Here is a 14,540-nt window from a genome sequence, read left to right as displayed (position 1 = left end):
TTTCCAGTGAGGAGTCGCTCTGTAATTGAAGAAAGCGATACAGCTCTGACGTCCATGACTTGCTTTCAGCTGCAGCTGTATGTATCACTTTTCTCAAGGTATGCATACATCTCTAGACCTCTAAATTACCATTTGGCCTGTGATTTTTTTCAATGAGTGAATTCACGAACAGTGAATAGTTCATGAATTTACCTAACTCATCACTGTTGAACAGGGGTTCATTCTTGGCTTTGACAAAGGGTCATCTGGACTTGAAACGTCAGCTCTTTTCTCTCCTTACAGATGCTGCCAGACCTGCTGAGATTTTCCAGCATTTTCTCTTTTTGTTTCGGATTCCAGCATCTGTAGTAATTTTAATTTTATCCAGGGGTTCATTCTCAACTCCTATCATTAAGTGATTCCTAACAAAAACACAAAGCTGGTCAGGCTTTGGGATGATTGAAGTAGACATGACTATTTTGACGACTGAGTATCTGCTGTAGTCATCAGTATAGAGCAGTGCTTCTTAACCTTTATATGTCATGGCACACCTCTGTACGTAAAAAAAAACTGAGGCACGGCTCCTATTTTCTCTGTCTTCTTTCATTTTTAACTTCTCCTTGTCTTCTCGTCTGTTTTTTTTAAACCTCTCCCTGTCCCTCTCACTTCTCCCAGAGTTTTTGCACCCTTTTTGAATTTTTGCTTTTTGAGCAGGCGCATGGGACCTTCGTCTTCAGCTCCAAGACCCGGTGATCACGCACATGGCCTGACCAACATAAAAATCCAAACTGCGCATCTACAACTCTTTCCCAGCTAGCGCATGTGCGGGAGGTTGAAGACTTGTCAGGTCTTGGAGACGCCAACCAAGCAGGTGTTCACCAGTATGCAAGTCTACGAAACCAACACTAACCTCAATTCATGGTCCTAGAGGTAGTTCAGACATCTTGAGGGGATCACGAAGATCTGACATTGTGGTTGCTTGACATGGCATTTCTCTACCATGTGGTCAATTCCTGGGAATGGTAAGCTCATCTCGAACATTGTGAAAATGTTGTAGCTTGTGAGTGATTTCATCTATAGACACTCTCTTTATCACATCATTTCAGTTTTGTGATTTCATAGTCATTGTACATAGTTGCAACACCTCATTTTGTTTTGTTGCCAGCTAGTTTTATTGACTTGGGCACCGCATTTAGGTTTACGTCATTAAGATGGTGTTTAGCAACCTTTTCTTCACAACTGGTATATCTGAATTTCGGCAAAGGATGTTGTGAAAGCTACCGCATGGTAGGTTGTTAAATAAAGTTAAATCTCACGGGATCCAGGGTGAGGTATCTAAATGAATACAAAATTGCCTTCTTGACAGAAGCCAGAGGGTGGTTGTAGAGAGTTGTTTTTCAAACTGGAGTCCTGTGACCAGCGGTGTGCCTCAGGGATCAGTGCTGGCCCCACTGTTATTTGTCATTTATATTAATGATTTGGATGAGAATATAGGGGGCATGGTTAGTAAGTTTGCAGATGACACCAAGATTGGTGGCATAGTGAACAGTGAAGAAAGTTATCTCCAATTGCAATGGGATCTTGATCAATTGGGCCAGTGGGCTGATGAATGGCAGATGGAGTTTAATTTAGACAAATGCGAGGTGATGCATTTTGGTAGATTGAACCTGGGCAGGACTTACTCAGTTAATGGTAGGGCGTTGGGGAGAGTTACAGAACAAAGAGATCTAGAGGTACATGTTCATAGCTCCTTGAAAGTGGAGTCACAGGTGGACAGAGTGGTGAAGAAGGCATTCGGCATGCTTGGTTTCATCGGTCAGAACATTGAATACAGGAGTTGGGACGTCTTGTTGAAGTTGTACAAGACACTTGGAATACTGTGCACAATTCTGGTCACCCTATTATAGAAAGGATATTATTAAACTGGAAAGAGTGCAGAAAAGATTTACTAGGATGCTACCGGGACTTGATGAATTGAGTTATAAGGAGAGGCTGAATAGACTGGGACTTTTTTCTCTGGAACGTAGGAGGCTGAGGGGTGACCTTATAGAGGTCTATAAAATAATGAGGGGCATAGACAAGGTAGATAGTCAATATCTTTTCCCAAAGGTAGGGGAGTCTAAAACTAGAGGGCATAGATTTAAGGTGAGAGGGGAGAGATACAAAAATGTCCAGAGGGGCAGTTTTTTCACACAGAGGGTGGTGAGTGTCTGGAACAAGCTGCCAGAGGTAGTATCCAGAGGTGGGTTTCCTCCGGGTGCTCCGGTTTCCTCCCACAGTCCAAAGATGTGTGGGTTAGGTTGATTGGCCAGGTTAAAAATTGCCCCTTAGAGTCCTGGGATGCGTAGGTTAGAGGGATTAGCAGGTAAAATATGTGGGGATAGGGCCTGGGTGGGATTGTGGTCGGTGCAGACTCGATGGGCCGAATGGCCTCCTTCTGCACTGTAGGGTTTCTATCTTCTATCTAGTAGAGGCGGGTACAATTTAATCTTTTAAAAAGCATTTAGATAGTTACATGGGTACGATGGGTACAGAGGGATATGGACCAAATGCTGGCAATTGGGATTAGTTTAGGAGTTTTTTTTTAAAAAGGGTGGCCTGGACAAGTTGGGCCGAAGGGCCTGTTTCCATGCTGTAAACCTCTATGACTCTATAGTCCGCTGGGTTGAGCTTGCCTGTCTGATACTCAACATGGAACTCTATTAGTTTGAGTATTCGGTTCTCTATTTGAGTAGGTGCTTGGCCATGTGGATTGTTGAATAAGCTTATCAGTGGTCTATGGTCAGTTATTACTTCAAATTTGCTTCCATACAAGTAGAGATGAGTGCATGAGATACCTCATGTGACTGAGAGCACTTCGTTCTCTAGTGGTGAACAACATTGCTCTACAGGCATTAGCAAACCGCTTGCTATTGCATCAATTGATGGTAACCTGTCTTGTCTTTCACAAGAACTTCAAAGTCAATCAGGCTCGCAATTATGAGTTTGTCGGTGGTTCTCTCAAGGTCAAAACAGGCAATTCTGCAGCTGGCTGATAACTATCATTTGATCTGATGTACAGCCTTTTTGTGTAACGTAGTCCACTCCTACTTAGTGGTTTCTTTTGTCAGAACACACAGGGGCTGATAAGTAACAAAGTCAGAAATGAAGTTACTACAGTACACGATGAATCCTAGCAGACTCTAGACTTCCTGCACATTTGTAGAATCCACAACAATGGTTTCATCTTTCCCTGGATCAGTTGACACTCCTTCACCCCTGAACATCTGACTGACGAATTTGATTCTGCTTTCATTGAACAAGGATTTGTCTTTGCTCAAATTCAGATTGTTCTTTAAGACATTGTAGACATGTCTCGAGTTCAGTTTCAGTGCAAACATAGATGAGAGTGTCATTACTGATGTTTAGTATGCCATCAGATCCTTAGACTGCAGACTGAATCATGGGCTCAAACGCCTCAGCTGCTGAACTGATTTCAAAGTTCAGCTCCTTGTATTGAAAAAGTCTGAAGAGTGGAGAATATTGTGAGGTGTCTTGGTTCTTCGACAAGCTCGATTTGACAGAGGTCAAGTTTAGCAAAGTGTTTAACACCATTCACTTTCTCTATGATAGCATTGATTGTTGACGTCAAGTGTCTTCCTTGTTGTATGGTTTAGTAAGGTGAATGCATAGTGATGAAAATTCTAATCTGGGTTTACTGATGACTGGTAAGGATGAGACCCAAAGGGTAGACTCATCAATGATGTCAAGTCGATTCCGAAGTTCCTTCTCTCTCTGCTTTCTGAAATGAAATAGTATTTGTTGCCATTGATGAACAACTGGGGACAGATTATGGTCTACATGCAGTTTGCCAGTGCATGCCGACCACTTCAGTAGCAATTTGAGAATGTGGTTGGTATGCGTGGAAATCATGTATGTGACTACAATCTTGTGCAGACCTGTTGCCGTGTTGCTAAGTGTGTCACATTCTCCAGATGTGACACAGAATACAACATTCACTCTTGTGTCTTTGAATGAGACTGGCATTTCAAAAGTCCTGAGAACTTTCAGTGGTTTGTTGTAAAGGAAAATTCTTGTGTTCCTTGCTTTTCAGAGAAGGGGCCATCCTAAATTTTTTTGAATGGTTTGGCTACCATGATACAGATGATCCTGTATCTATGACAGCATCTACGTCTGAGCAGTCAATGGTCATTGTTACACATGCTTGGTTGCTGTGTCCAAGAGAGAGCGCAGAAGTATATTCAGGGTTATCCATTTCCACATTGATGACTTTCTTTACCCTTTTATTGTGGCATGCTGTGGCACCCTTCTGGTGGTATTGGTCTTGGTAGTTCATTTTGCTGATGAGTGACAAACACCAACAAAATGGTTAAATTTTCCAGATGTTTTGCACTGTTTTGCCAGTATCAGAACACTCAGTCTGGTGTGGATAAGCAGCACCAAAGTGGAGACTTCGGTCCAAATCCTCCGATCAGCATTGGAACCATTGCACCTAACGCTGGTCAGACAGAAAAAGATCCACTTAGCTTTGACAAAGGGTCATCTGGATTCAAAATGTCAGCTCCTTTCTCTGTTCAAGCCTGCTGAAAATTTCCAGCATTTTCTCTTTTGGTAAAAGATCCACTTAGCTGGATATGTTTCAAAAGGCTAGACTTCCAGTTGGGTTGGGGGAGGTGGGGGGGTGAGTCAGCGGGTCAATGTGAGTCATTAGTCGGTGACTTGTATACTTACCCGGGACTTAGACTACAATTTTTCTGTCTAACATTTTCTGGGTAACTTTCCAGGTAAGTAATCATAACGATTTCCACGGGATCAGGTGATCCAGAGACCAGAAGATCTGAACCATAGAATCATAGAAACCCTATAGGGCAGAAGGAGGCCATTCGGCCCATCGAGTCTGCACCGACCACAATCCCACCCAGGCCCTACCCCCATATTTTTGGACAAGTCGCAAATTTCTGTTGAAGAGACCACTGTTGTTGATTTGCGGATAGTTTCCTGGCACTTGAGCGATGGACAGTGTTCACATGAGTTGAATTTAAAACGTGATAGTTACTGTTGGCAGCCTCAGCTTCAGCAGCACTGGACTCTCTGGAAATGATAGTCATCTTGCTACCTCCAGCAACTCTAACAGATTTCTGTCATTCTCAAGTGCTTTTTGGCATGGTTGATTAGAGAACCTTTGATTATTTGATTTTGATTTCCTCTTTGATGTGTTCAACATCAAAGTCGCAGTGGGTTGTGAGTTGCTTCAATCTTCAATTGGTCAATGGACGGCACGGTGGCACAGTGGTTAGCACTGCTACCTCATAGTGCCAGGGTCCCAGGTTTAATTCTGGCCTTGGGTCACTGTCTGTGTGGAGTTTGCATGTTCTGCCCGTGTCGACGTGGGTTTCTTCTGGGTGCTCTGGTTTCCTCCCACAGTCCAAAGTTGTGCAGTTGGGTTGATTGGCCATACTAAATTGACCCTAGTGTCAGGGGGATTAGCAGGGTACATGTGTGGGGTTATGGGAATAGGGCCTGAGTGGGATTGTGATCAGTGCAGATTCGATGGGCCGAATGGCCTCCTTCTGTATGGTAAGGATTCTGTTTGTCTCTTATTTAGTTTATCGGAAAACAGTTGTTTTGTATGTTGTATTTTCCTCAATTGTGAAATGGGTTATTAGTACTGTTATGACCCCAGCAGGTGGTACTACTGGACAAGTCAGATCCCAGGGTGGAATCTAGCTTCATAGATCCTAACTTGTATTTTTTCTTTAGAAATTAAGAGGATGGCTACTGAGCAGAGTCATGCGTGGGGAAACATCTACAGGTTCTGGATTTAGTGTTCTGGAGGGGCTTCATTTTCCAGCCTCAGGATGTTCCTGAAGATCCATCTTCTTTCTTCAATAGTGGTCAGTGATGTTGGTTGCCTTTTCAATCTAACGCCTTTTCAATATTTGCCGAATAGGACGGCAAACTACATGCCATCAGGCCTGCCCCACTCGGGAAAACATAGCTTAATTAATGAGGTTGGGGCTGGAAGATTTGGTGTATTTTCCCACTGGCCTGCACAATGGAAAACACTTCAAATTTCCGCCCTGCCATGGAACTTAGCTGTAGGAAGGGAGAATTCCACAATTCTTTCTCAAAAGGGCTGCCAATTTCCACATTTGAAGAATTCACCTTGGAATTCTCTCCCAGATGATGCTTCCATTTGTTTGTCTCCAACAAGGATCCACCTCCAGGGTTTCAACCTCTCTTTCCAAGATTCCTTCCTCATAGATCTCTACATGCATTCAAGCTACTCCTTCCATGTACACTCTGGATATTCGGCCGTGACAAGCAGAACACCACTGTTCTGAAGGTCCGTAGAAAGGAGTCACTGATCTTCAGCCTTCTACTCTGGTTTCAGGCAAGCATTCTTTGTTCCAAGTCTAATTCCTGCAGCTCTGTCTCTTTAATTCAGAGCTTTCCCCTTTACTCCTTACTTTCAATTCCACTGAACTGAAGCGGTTCCTAACTCCTGCCCTTGTTCCTTGACATGATTGTCTTCCTGGGACCTCTTTCTATTCCACTCCCTGATTTTATGGGACTTTCTTCCTTCCTTTGGGACTTGCTCCCTACTGCACCCATCCTGTCTCTCCTGGCACTTTCTGTGGAATGGCATTCCCTTCTAGGTCACTTGAACCTTTTCTTGTGCTTTTTAACTTTTGTTTTGTCTTTCTCTACTGCGCAAGTGCACAGGAATCATTTTAGCTGAAAAGAAAGAATCTGTGCATTTACGCAGGCTGACAACAAGAAAATGGACCAAATGCACATGTGTGGCCATCCCAAGGCCAGTGCATGCACAGAAAACATGAAAATTGAAAAATACCACAAATTGCACATATACAGCCATTCCAAGATCAACACATGTACAGAGTTAGCTAGGATTAGGGAGGGCCCGATCTCCATTTTGAAGGTAAATATTTTATTTTTCTTCTTGGGTTCATCACTGCATTTTTAGTTGAGTCATATTCATTTAGCTCAGTTGCAAATGTCTGAAATTTTTTTCTCAGTTTTTCATTAGTGGAAAAGTAAGGTCCTATTCCTTCTATCATCTGCGATTTCAAAGCCTATCATTGCAACTTTTAAATGTCGCAGTCACTTTTGCCAATGAGGGAATACAGATGATGGCTCTGAACGCACATCAAAATGTGGTAGATTACAGCGTAGACAATGCCAGCTTGATCAGCAGGGCAGTAATAGTGCACGATCAAGGATCTGAGATCGCATTCCTGCCAAAGTAAAAATTTCTCTGTGATAATCCAAGATTTTTCTTGATTGGGTATTTATTTAAGCAAGACCAGTGTGTTTGTATGCTGTGCATGCCTTCCTCTTGTTAATCCAGAGCTAGAGTGCCTCAATGTGTGTCGAACAACTGGCTGCAGCCTCTGTGTTCTCTAAGTCGCCAATTTAAAATGCTGCCTGCAGAAGGTAGACAAGCATCTTCCAAAAGTTTTATACCAGAAAGCGATGTTTCCTATTTTACACCCTCTTTCCCACCATTGTGAAGTTCTTGGGAAGAAATAGTAAGATTCAGTAAGGAGCGTTCTGAGTCAAAATTGCAGCATGTGCCATTAAAGAATGCAATCATTTATTCTCCTTCTGGACTCCGTCTACTGATAAATAGGTTTGCTGGTCACCTTAAGCGGACAAAGCGTTATTCAATATCCTCCTGTCTACTGGGGGTGGTGTGTTTGTATTCCGTCACCATAACAAGCTCTGAACTTTTTTGTGTACGGAGAGAGGTCAAAGTCTGACCAAAATCCAAGTTTAGCTGCACTTTCTGATAAGAATACAAGTGATGTAATCAACCGATACTGCACTTACAAGATAATGCATCGACAGATACTTGTGACTCTGTTACAAGCTTCAGAAAATCAAAGAATGAATGTGTTACCATAACTTTTAATAGCGATTCTAAGTTTAAGTGTATTTATTAGTGTCACAAGTAGGCTTACATTAACACTGCAATGAGGTTATTGTGAAAATACTCTAGTCACCACACTCCGACGCCTGTTTGGGTACACCGAGGGAGAATTTAGCATTGTCAATGCACCTAACCAGCACATCTTTTGGACTGTGGGAGGAAACCGGAGTAGTTGGTGGAAACCAACGCAGACACGGGGACAAAGTGCAGACTCTGCACAGACAATAACCCAAGCCGGAACCTGGGCCCCTGACACTGTGAGGCAGCAGTGCTAACCACTGTGCCACTGTACCATCCCTTAGAATCTAGTCTAGAATAGACTTTATTGACTTTATTTCAATCCAAAATGTGTATTGGTTCCAAAATGTATGATTGTTTAATTTAACACACATATATCGATCCAATGAATAAGGTACACTGAGTTCTGCACTTAACAATGTTACTTTGTAAAACACACGAGGAGCAATGGAAACAATTCAGCTCACAGTCCATTCCATCAACTCTCCATGTAAAGATTTCCCTCTTACGGTCTTCATCCAAACTATTCAATCTCCTAAAGGAGGTAAAAATAAACCCTGTAGAAAGTTAAAGCTGAATGATATTGCTACCTGACTCTGAATAGGTAATTGACTGAAACATCAATCTAACTCAAATTAGCACCATTCAACATCAACCAGTGACTTCCCCAGGCTATGCTGACATCTATGATCACAGACTGACTTATTGTACTTGGTAAAGTATATTTGATCATTGTGGTCCACACTCACCCTTACAGTTTTCAATTCCACCAGAATAGCAAAATGCTTGGCTGAAAGAAAAGCAATCCAAGTGACGAAGAGCCACAAACGTGATTGAGATTCATTGCTCAATGCATTACTGTGGTTTGTGATAGTACATTACTATCTTTAGATTGTACTTTTTAAAGAACCGCAGTCTAATAATTTGCCTTAGCATCAATGATTTGATCCTATCTTCATTCGTTAACTCAAGCTTGTGAAAAAGATGAGTAACAATTTAGTGGATTTAGCCACAAAATTTTTTTAAAAGCACCCTAATTGTTATTGGAAGATCACATGGAACATATTAGAATGTAAGCACTTGCATGGCATGTATATACTTTAAATAATTGACGAAAGTCAATTGTTAACCTTTAGTTTCTCACATGTCAAAGAACAATAAGCAGAAAGTGATTTGGGTCTTTAAGCATCTGCTTACTTGACAGAGTAAAAAAAATTGTTTGGTGTTTATTTAAATTGAATCAAATGTAATTTGAATAATTGTTATTTAACAAATTATATCCCTGTCGATTTATTGGACATTATTAGCCAGAATTTTCCTTTCAACAGTGAAGGAACAGCTTTCACATTCACCCTGCGTACTGATGCCCATTGGCCTTTTATGCACTTGTCGTTGGAGCTTTCTATTAACCTGGTACTATTCCAAAGGGGGGGTCAGTTAGCTCAGTTGGCTGGATAGCTTGTTCATGATGCAGAGTGATGCTAACAGTGCAGGTTGAATTCCCGTACAGGCTGAGGTTATCCATGAAGGCCCACTTTCTCAACCTTGCCCCTTGCCTGAGGCGTGGTGATCCTCAGGTTAAATCATCACCTTTGAGGGGCCTATGGTAACCTGGGACGATCGTGACTTTACTTTTATTTCTACCGTTTCAATGAGGTGCCCTCTACAATGGTTTTAACTTTTTTTCGGCAATGTGGTTCAAGGGGGCATTTAACCAAGTTCACACCATTACATTGATATATGAGCAAATTTCATTGTTGAAGCTGCAATAGCACACAGCCTGTGGAGAAGCAGCTTATCACTGTCAACAACTTTCAGAATTCTACATTTAACCTTGCTCTTACAAATACCCGAAGCTGTTATCCGATTTACCATGCAAATGGAACAGCAAGCACTGAAAGCATCACCTTTAATATTATAGCAAAGTCCTGACCAATATATTCTGTCTTTTGGTTCCTATAAGCAGTTCTGACTGGAATTCTTATATAGCAGCATGACACAAGGGCAACTTTGTAACAAATTCGCATTTATCTCAGTTGAAGGTCAGATGGACAATGTATCATCCAAGATAAGCCGCACAATCTGTGTTTCTGTGTTCCCTGAGCACAAGATCCCTTTGTTCATTAATTGAGACGGTCAGTTACATTTGATTTTTCTAAGCCGCATGCTAACATTTTACATGAGTAACCTTATGTAATAGCCTCTTCCTGTATTTCATGAGTATAGATATTGTGCTAACCTCCATTCAGTTTAATGGCAAAGTTTCAAAACACCAGCAAATATTAATTCTCCAACCTCTAAAAAAAACCATGAATTAATTTGATTCCAATTTGTTCTTATTGACAGTCTAACACCACCTCCCACAGTTTAAGGATGTCTATGTCTTAACAACTCAATGTTTCAAAAACTGCAGTATATTGTTCATGATAGTCCTATTAACTGAATAGTTAATGATAGTCCGAGAGTAAGGGGCATTCTCCAGAGCGTCACTGAGGGATTATACAATGCAACTAAATCTGATATTAACAATTCCTTAGATTTCAGATTGGGGCCTGATATTGCCATCCCAAATGGGGATGGAATGGAGGCGAGATTGCAAAACAAATTGCACCGGGGATCTGCCGCCTCCAACTCCACTGACTTTCCCGAGGACAGAGGATGAGCGGGTGGCGGGCAGGAAAGTGAAGTTGCACACCTTGTTAATTGGGCATATTAAAAGCTTCAGACTTCCTGAGATTTATATGGGGACAGGCCACGGTTAGAAGCTCTGTCAGGCTGACCAGCTTCAACCTGATGCAAACAGAGGCAGCAGTGTTGAGACAATTTCACTTGATGGAAAATAGCACAAAACTGAATTTAAAAAACTACTGAAGAGCAACAGAATTTTCGCAACCAATCATTCTCAACCCAGACCTGAGGCCTGACTCTCCATTTGCCCTGACACTTTGAAGATGAAGATCCTTTTATAATTTTAAGACCAAAAGTGGCCCATGTCGCTGGTGTCCTGCCACTATCCCCATTCTCCCTGGCCATTAATTGGGATGTGGAGATGCCGGCGTTGGACTGGGGTAAGCACAGTAAGAAGTCTCACAACACCAGGTTAAAGTCCAATAGGTTTATTTGGTAGCAAATACCATAAGCTTTCGGAGCGAAGCCCCTTCGTCAGATGGAGTAGTTATCTGTTCTCCAACAGTACACAGACACAGAAATCAAGTTACAGAATACTAATTAGAATGCAAATCTCTACAGCCAGCCGGGTCTTAAAAGGTACAGATAATATGGGTGGAGGGAACATTAAACACAGGTTAAAGAGATGTGTATTGTCTCCAGACAGAACAGCTAGTGATATTATGCAAGATCAGGGGGAAAGCTGTGGCGAGCTGTGGGGGTTACTGATAATGTGACATAAATCCAACATCCCGGTTTAGGCCATCCTCATGTGTGCGGAACTTGGCTATCAGTTTCTGCTCAGCGACTCTGCGCTGTCGTGTGTTGTGAAGGCCGCCTTGGAGAACGCTTACCTGAAGATCCAAGGCTGAATGCCCGTGACTGCTGAAGTGCTCCCCCACAGGAAGAGAACAGTCTTGCCTGCTGATTGTCGAGCGGTGTTCATTCATCTGTTGTCGTAGCGTCTGCATGGTTTCCCCAATGTACCATGCCTTGGATCTTCAGGTAAGCGTTCTCCAAGACGGCCTTCACAACACACGACAGCGCAGAGTCGCTGAGCAGAAACTGATAGCCAAGTTCCGCACACATGAGGATGGCCTAAACCGGGATGTTGGATTTATGTCACATTATCAGTAACCCCCACAGCTCGCCACAGCTTTCCCACTGATCTTGCATAATATCACTAGCTGTTCTGTCTGGAGACAATACACATCTCTTTAACCTGTGTTTAATGTTCCCTCCACCCATATTATCTGTACCTTTTAAGACCCGGCTGGCTGTAGAGATTTGCATTCTAATTAGTATTCTGTAACTTGATTTCTGTGTTTGTGTACTGTTGGAGAACAGATAACTACTCCATCTGACGAAGGGGCATCGCTCCGAAAGCTTATGGTATTTGCTACCAAATAAACCTGTTGGACTTTAACCTGGTGTTGTGAGACTTCTTACTGACATTAATTGGGAGGCAGATACCTCTTTAGGGTTATTAAGACCCCAACCCCGAAAAAACCCCGTTCTCCAGCAGGCTGGAGGAGGAGGCAGGATCAGTCCCGCCTCCAGATTCCTGCTTCCGGCCCTTGGGCCTGAGCACCAGCGGTGTCCAAGGTGAATGTCGCCAATCTAATGATTGAAGTATAAGATGTTGATTTGAATGTCTTGCCGATAAAGTTGGTTCCTCTGTTAATGATCAACCATTCAATAAATTACAACAATGCAAAGCCTGCATACACCTGATACTTTCAAACAAATCTTTTGTGTGTGTGGGTGTTTGTAAGATTAATTGTTCAAACTGAGGCAGGTTCGTTGATGAGGAAACCTACACAGCAATAAATGTTATGTGCACTTTCGAACTATATTTCTTAGTTATAGTTCAATCATAGAATCATAGAATCCCTGCAGTGCAGAAGAGTCTATTTGGCACATCGCGTTTGCACCGACAGGGCACATTTACCCAGGCCCTCTTCCCTGCCCTAGCCCCATAACCCCACACATCTCCCAAGGCTAATCCATCTAATCTACACACCTTGGGACACTAAGGGGCAATATAGCATGGCCAATTGACCTAACCTGCACATCTTTGGATTATGGAAGGAAACCGGAGCACCCGGAGGAAAGCCATGCAGACACGGGGAGAACGTACAAAATCCACAGACTGTTACCCAAGGCTGGAATTGAACACAGGTCCCTGGAGCTGTGTGGCAGCAGTGCTAACCATTGTGCTATTATACCATGTACATCCATTAAGAAGTCTCAGAACACCAGGTTAAAGTCCAAGAGGTTTATTTGGTAGCACAAGCCACTAGCTTGCGGAGCGCTGCCCTTCATCAGGTGAGTGGGAGTTCTGTTCACAAACAGGGCATATAAAGACACAAACTCAATTTACAAAATAATAATTGGAATGCAAGTCTTTACAGATAATCAATTAGAAATCATAGAAACCCTACAGTAGAGAAAGAGGCCATTCGGCCCATCGAGACTGCACCGGCCACAATCCGACCCAGGCCCTACCCCCATATCCCTACATATTTTACCCACTAGTCCCTCTAACCTACGCATCTCAGGACACTAAGGGGCAATTTTTTAGCATAGCCAACCAACCTAACCTGCACATCTTTGGACTGTGGGAGGAAACCGGAGCACCCGGAGAAAACCCACGCAGACTCGAGGAGAATGTGCAAACTCCACACAGACAGTGACCCAAGCCGGGAATCGAACCCAGGTCTCTGGAGCTGTAAAGCAGCAGTGCTAACCACTGTGCTACCGTGCTGCCCTCTTAAAGGTACAGACAATGTGAGTGGAGAGAGGGTTAAGCACAAGTTAAAGAGATGTGTATTGTCTCCAGCCAGGACAGTTAGTGAGATTTTGCAAGCCCAGGCAAGTCGTGGGGGTTACAGATAGTGTGACATGAATGCAAGATCCCAGTTGAGGCCGTCCTCATGTGTGCGGAACTTGGCTATCAGTCTCTGCTCAGCGACTCTGCATTGGCGTGTGTCGTGAAGGCCGCCTTGGAGAACGCTTACCCAAAGATCAGAGGCCGAATGCGAGTGACCGCTGAAGTGTTCCCCAACAGGAAGAGAACAGTCTTGTCTGGTGATTGTCGAGCAGTGTTCATTCATGTACCATGTACCATGCCTTGAGACATCCTTTCCTGCAGCGTATCAGGGAGACAACGTTGGCCGAGTTGCAAGTGTATGTACCGTGAACCTGGTGGATGGTGTTCTCACATGAGATGATGGCATCCGTGTCGATGATCTGGCACATCTTGCAGCGATTGCTGTGGTAGGGTTGTATGGTGTTGTGGTCACTGTTCTCCTGAAGGCTGGATAGTTTGCTGCGGACAATGGTCTGTTTGAGGTTGTTGGACTACACACTTCAACCAGATGAAGTCGAAGTTCTCAGCCGAGGGCTCAATTTCTGCCCCAACACCAAAATAGACCCCATTAGTCTCGCAGCAGACACAGAGGAATTCACCAGGCGAATGAGGCTGCGGGAGTTCTTCCACAAAACCCAAGAGGCCAACAGTGGACACAATGAGACAGCCAATAAACCGCAACAGCCGACAGAGAGATCCGTGGTGCAGCAACCGAAGAGGAAAGAGTCGAATTGGACTCCTCCAGAAGGCTGCTGCCCTCAACTTGACATGTATGCCCAAGCCGTCAGGAGGTGCGTCAATGCCAGATTCATCAGCTGCACTCACAAGACAGCCCCGAACATCACCCAAGCACAACGCAATGCCATCCGCGCTCTCAAGACCAACTGCAACATTGTCATCAAACCAGCAGACAAAGGAGGGGCCATCGTCATACTGAACAGAATGGATTACTGCAAAGAAGTGCACCGACAACTGAACAACGAGGAACACTACAGATAGTTACCCGCAGATCCGACCAAAGAACACAGCCGTCAACTCAACAGACTGATC

The sequence above is a fragment of the Mustelus asterias genome, chromosome 25 (genome assembly GCF_964213995.1).
Source record: "Mustelus asterias chromosome 25, sMusAst1.hap1.1, whole genome shotgun sequence".
In the NCBI taxonomy this organism is placed as follows: Eukaryota; Metazoa; Chordata; class Chondrichthyes; order Carcharhiniformes; family Triakidae; genus Mustelus; species Mustelus asterias.
Note: the sequence above shows the minus strand (reverse complement) of the source record.